The sequence below is a fragment of the Marmota marmota genome, unplaced genomic scaffold, assembly GCF_001458135.2.
Source record: "Marmota marmota marmota unplaced genomic scaffold, marMar, whole genome shotgun sequence".
NCBI classification, from domain to species: Eukaryota; Metazoa; Chordata; class Mammalia; order Rodentia; family Sciuridae; genus Marmota; species Marmota marmota.
In genome coordinates this window covers 15,367,363-15,373,701 of record NW_025999960.1, presented here as the reverse complement: position 1 = coordinate 15,373,701, position 6,339 = coordinate 15,367,363, and positions in this window count along the sequence as shown.

Sequence of the window (6,339 nt, the reverse complement as noted above, 5' to 3'; positions counted from 1 at the left end):
GCCTGATGCTATATAGTAGGATTGGGGCGAGGCGGGGAGGGTGGGGGTGGGGGGGTGCACCTTGAAGAAGTGATAAGTGCATTTTGCAAGCCAGAGGAATGTAAATACTTCATGACCAAAGAACAGACTGAAGAGGCTTTGAAATGACCTTTAACACTTCTCCCACCAAAAGATAGAGTCTAATTCTTCTCCCATTGAATGTAGAACAGCCTTAGAGACTTACTTCAAATGAATAAAATACAGAGGAAATGACACTTTGATTCTGACACTAGGTCATAAAAGACTGGCTGTCTTACTCAGAAGGAAATGTTTTTGAAGCTCTAAGCCTCCATGTAAGAAGTCTGGTCACCATGAAGTCCTTATGCTGGAAAGACTACATAGAAAAAGAGACATCAAGCACTGCAGCTCTTCCAGCTCCTATCTATTTAGACTTTTCTGTTCAAGTGCCAGACAAGTCTAAGTCTAGATGGAAGTCTTAGAGATAACTTTAGGAGGGCTGGAGTTATAGTTCAGTGGCACTGCATTTGCCTGGCAAACGAAAGGCTCTTGTTTAGATCTCCAGAATCACACAAAAAGAGAGAGATAACTTCAGGATCAATCACTATCTGGCTGCATTTGAATGAGAAAACTTGAGCAAGAACTAAGCCCACTTAACCCCTAGAACCATACGGGGTTTTATACCACAAAGTTCTTTTGCTCCTTCATAATAGATAATTGCCAAATACATGCCTGAAATCACAGTTTAAGACACAGGGAGGTTAAATGTACCCCACCTTCTTTTTCTTTTTCTTTTTTTAGTTTTAGATGAACACAATATCTTTATTTATTTTTATATGGTGCTGAGGATTGAACCCAATGCCTCACACGTACAAGGCAGGCATTCTACTGCTGAGCTACAGCTACAGCCCCTTTTTTAAATTTTTATTTATATATTTTTAATTGTATATGACACTGTTTAATTTTGGTTTGCAAGTGCTTATTTTTTAATTAATTTTTTCATTTATATGTGACAGTGGAATGCATTACAATTCATATTATACATATGGAGCAAATTTTTCATATCTCTGGTTGTATACAAAGCATATTCATACCAATTTGTGTCTTCATACACGTACTTTGGATAATAATGTCCATCACATTCCACCAACATTTCTAACCCCATGCACCCTCCCTTCCCCTTGTAGCCCACCTTTCTATATTACTACCCAATTATCATCCAGCAATATAGCTCCTTACTCACCCAGTTCCTTCTTCCTATTCTTCCAGCTGAAATGTTTGACTTGACCATTATAAAATGTATTTTTACCTTTAGTTTAACATTTTTCCAATTACAATTTTTACGTTTGGTTTAACATTTATCCAATTACAATGTAACAATTACTATCAGTTTCAAAATTTGTGCCAATCTAATTTTGTTATTTGAAATTAACCTCTATTTACACACAAGCACACAGAATACTATAATGATATAATACTAGGAGATTATTTACGTTTCAAGTATTGTTAAATTATTAGATAAATTGAGGCTGATAGTGATGCTACTTCCTCCATAATAATTTGTAGTGTTTTAGAAATGTCTGTATTTTGGTTTTGGTTTTGGTTTCTTGGCTGCGATGCTAGGGATTAAACCCGGGACTTTGGGCATGCTACAAATCACATTCCCAGCATTTATAGTGTTTTTTGTTTGTTTGTTTGTTTGTTGTTTTAATATTTTTTTTAGTTATACATGGACACAGTATCTTTGTTTATTTTTATGTGGTGCTGAGGATCGAACCCAGTGCCTCACATGTGTGAGGCAAGTGCTCAGCCCCATTTGTAGTGTTTTAAAATGTGTTATACCTGCAGAAGTAAAGCAATCATCATTAAAGTACAATAACCACTATTTATAAAAATCTAAACTCTAAAATCTCTTCATTTTTAAATGCTGATATAAGCCAGATGGGTGGGGGGGAACCTCTTTTGTGTTTGAAGATATACAATTCAATGTATTTTAGATCACTGGCAGGGAATTTAATGTTATAGCTCTCTTAGAAGAAAAAATGGAATTTGATTTTCACAGATTATGAACGTGGTTAAGCCCAACTTCTACAGAGAAACTAAAACAGCTGAGCCAAAAACTAATTGGCCCTAGCAGAATGGCAGAAAGTGCTTTGGAAGAAAAATATCAAAAAGGTCAATGGTGAAGGTAACTTACCTCTGGAAGAGTAATTACTTTCTCCAATGTGTGAGCATTTCGAACTAGAAATTCTGAGGAGAAAAACACTGAATCTTCTAAGTCACCAAATAACTAAGAAATCCTAAATTATGTAGCAGCTATTTAATTAACCTTTTTTTTTTTTTCACTTTTTCCTAGACTGTCAAATGTTTGATTGTTTTAGCAAGTACCAAAGGGAAAAATCAAATATAATCATAATTAGTTTGAGAAGAAATCTTAAAGAATAAAATATGTCTTATACTTTATGTATGATTATTTGAATACTGGATAATACAGATACCAAAGTATACACTATAAAGAAAACTACTTTAAAGAGCTTCTAGCAGGATAGGTAGCTGATACTTATAATTCCAGTGACTCAGGAGGCTGAAGCAGGAAGATCACAAGTTCAAGGCTAGCCTTAGCAATTTAGGGACACTCTCTCAGCAAAATTCTGTCCAAAAATAAAAAGGCCTGGAGAAGTAGCTCAGTGATAAAGTATCCCTGAGTTCAATCCCCAGCACCCAAAAAGAATTTCTACGTTAATATATTAGATTGGATGGGGCTGAAGTGGTGCTCAGTGGTAGAGCTCTTACCTAGCATGTGCGACGCCCTGGGTTCAATCCTCAGCACCACATAAAAATAAATAAATAAATAAATAAAAATAAAGGTATTGTGTTCAACTACAACTAAAACATAAATATTTTTTTAAAATTATATATCTATATATTAGACTGGCAACTAAAAAGAAAGAAAAAGTCAGTGAGCAAAAGTCTATTTAACTTATAATGTTGCTGATTTTAAATATCAGGCTGGACTCAAGAGTGTCTTCCAATCCAGGGGCCTGGGGCGGCGGGNATGTGGTGCTGAGGATCGAACCCAGCGCCTCGCACAAGCTAGATGAGTGCTGTACCACACAGCTACAACCCTAGCCCCAGTTCAGGGGAAATTGAGGAGGAAGATTGGCTGGTCTCATGAGGGTAAGAACCCTGTCTATCTTATTCACCTCTGTATCCTACAGTCTAACAAAGTAGTTAGGGTACGTACAAATATTTATTGAATAAAGCTTCTGCCAGCCCTGACTCTGTAATTCTTCACAATTTGCTTAAATTATGTTTTCTAAGGAGACAGCCCAATGAGAAGCATATAGTATATAATACAACAAGAAGATTTAAGATTCCTCTACACTCAGCCATAAAGGGCTTTTTAAAATTAAAACATTGCCAGGAGCAGTGGTGCACACCTATAACCCCAGCAACTCAGGAGGCTGAGGCAAGAGGATCACAAGTTCAAGGCCAGCGGAGCAACTCATCAAGACCCTAAGTAAACTTAGCAAGACCCTGTCTCAAAATAAAAAATAAATGGACCAGGATTGTGGCTCAGTGGTAAAGCACTTGTCTAGCATGTGTGAGGCACTGGGTTCAATTCGCAGCACTGCATATAAATAAATAAAAATAAGGGTCCGTTGACAACTAAAAAACTACATTAAAAAAATAAAAAGGGCTAGGGCTATAGCTCAGTGGTAGAGCACCCCAGGGTTCAATCCCCAGTGCAGACATGCACTAAAAAAAAAAGGAAAACTAAAATACATCTAAAATCTCCTCTCTATATACACACATACAGATACTTTGCAAGAAAGTGATACTATTTATCCCCTAGATATAAATTTTAAAAAGGTTAAGATTTAGATATAGACAGGATGCCAGAACAATACAATTTTTCAGATTCTTCTGGGCTTTTTTTAGTCTATTTCTATTATGCTGCTTGAATCACTATTAAACAAGCCTGAAAGACCATCAAATCAACCCATTTCCAATCCAAAAATGTATTTCAAAGTCAATTACTACTACTTACAAGTAAGAGAGTAAACATAATAGTTATTTATTCCATCTGACCATTCTTCAGCATAATTGCTTGAGAGCTGTATGTACATACAGGATACAATCAAAAACTACCACCTATTTATTATCTAGGGTCCTTTCTACGGTACTATTATTAAAACTATTACACATGTGAGGCCCTGGGTCTGCCCCCCCGACATGTAAAACATACGCACACAACTATCCAACTAACATTTAAAAGGATTTTATGCCTCTGGAATACCATCCTCATATGAGGTGTGACTTTTGAAACGTTGGTTCATCTCTGCTATCAGGCAATAATGACTAAAAAAATTCAAAAACAAATTACTAAACAAATTATTATGCTGACATATTCCAAATTGTTCTTAGTATTAGAGTCTAATAATTAATAACTTTTGGAACTATTAACCCATATCTGCACTAGCACTTTGCTGTCTATAACCTACCATTTACTACTTTATGTTCACTCAGCCACTTATTACATGGCAAATATTGTGCTAGTCCAGGAGACCATAAACATTTTCTATCAAAGCCAAACAATAAATGTTAGGATTTGTCAGCCATAGTCTGTCACAATATTCAACCCTGTTGTTGTAGTGTTAAAGCCACATTAATAAATAAGCATGGTTGTGTTCTAATTAAGCTTCATTTACAAACAAGGCAGTAGGCTGTTTTTGGTTTGTCAATCCCTGTTCTAGCCTATGGGAGACAGCAGTGAAACAAAATTTTTGTAATTAAAAATTAAAGTCAGCAAACACACACCCACACAGAGAATTGAATGCCACTAAGTGCTATGGTAAAATCTAACGCAGGGTAAAGGGGATAGGAGAACCAGGTACTCACTGACATGGTGATATCTAACATCTAAAATGAGGAAGAGGCGAAAGCCATGCTACCTGCAAAGGAAAAATATTTTAAGGGAGTGCAAATGCTCTGAAGAAAGAACTATCTAGTATCTTAGAAAAATAGCAATAGTCACTGTGTAAAGTGGCATGCACCCATAGTCCAAGCTGCACAGGAGACTGGGGCAAGAGAATCACACAAGCCCAGCAGTTTGGGGCCAGTCTAGACAACACAGTGAAATCCTGTCTCTTTTTTTGAAAGAAAGAGTTTAGGGGACAGGAGGGAATGAGGGAGAGAGGGAAGGAGGGAGGGAGGAAAGAAAGAAGGAAGGAAGGCAGTTAGGCGGCAATGATGTCATTGTGGATAGAGGGACGTGAGAAGGAAAAAGAGCCAGAAAATTAGGCCAGAGAGTAAGCTGAGGCCCTTGTCAGAAATGTGGCATTTCTACTAAAGTAGAAAACCAATGAAAGGTTCTGAGCAAAGGAATGACAAAAGCTTACTTATTAGAGGATCTTTTAAGATATCTGTTCAGAAAAGACTGCATAGAGACAAGGGCAGGAACAGAGAAATCAATCAGAAAACTAATGCAATAATCCAGAAAAGACAGAACGGCAGTTGGAATCTTGGTGGTAGCAGTAGATATGGGATCAGATTCAGTATATATTCTGAAGGTAAAACAAGATTGGATATGAAATGTTACACTAAAAAGCCTCAGGGATAATTCCACAGTTTTGGCCAAAGTAATGAGAAGGGTAGTCTCTGTTTGCTGAGATGACAATGACTCTGGAAAAAGGCTTGGGAATACAATGTTTTGGGATGCCTATAATAATAATAACATGTTAGTCATGCACACAGAGATGTTAAGTAGGCAGAGGGATTTAGAAGTCTGAAGTTAACATACTTTTTTTTTTTCAAATTTACAAGCCACATGGCTGTCTTCTTTTTGCAGCTAACATACTTTTACATTATGATTGTTCCCAGTATATGATCACTTTCTCCAACTGGATTATAAAATCCTTAAGAACAATTAACACCTCACCATCACTTAGCTCACAGATATATCCTCTACTTTATACACAGTTTGAATAAGGTTATATTTCTAGTTCCTAAATCCGTTAAAGGCAGAAGCAGCAAATTCACAACAGGGAAAAGGGGGTTAGGGATGTAGCTCAGTGGTAGAGTATTTGCCTAGCATGTGTAAAGTCCTGGGTTCAATTCCCAGCACTATGAAAATAAAAATAAATAAGACAGGGAAAATAACACAGCAGCTATAACTAACAGCTAGAAAACAATAAACAAAAGAAATTATAAAAAGCTGACAAAAACTAGCAAGATACAGCATTTAAATATTTATTTACTATAGGTACAAATACATATACAAATGTCACTAAGTTTGTTTGATGCACTTAGTATTTCCAATTATCTTTAATTGCATTTAAT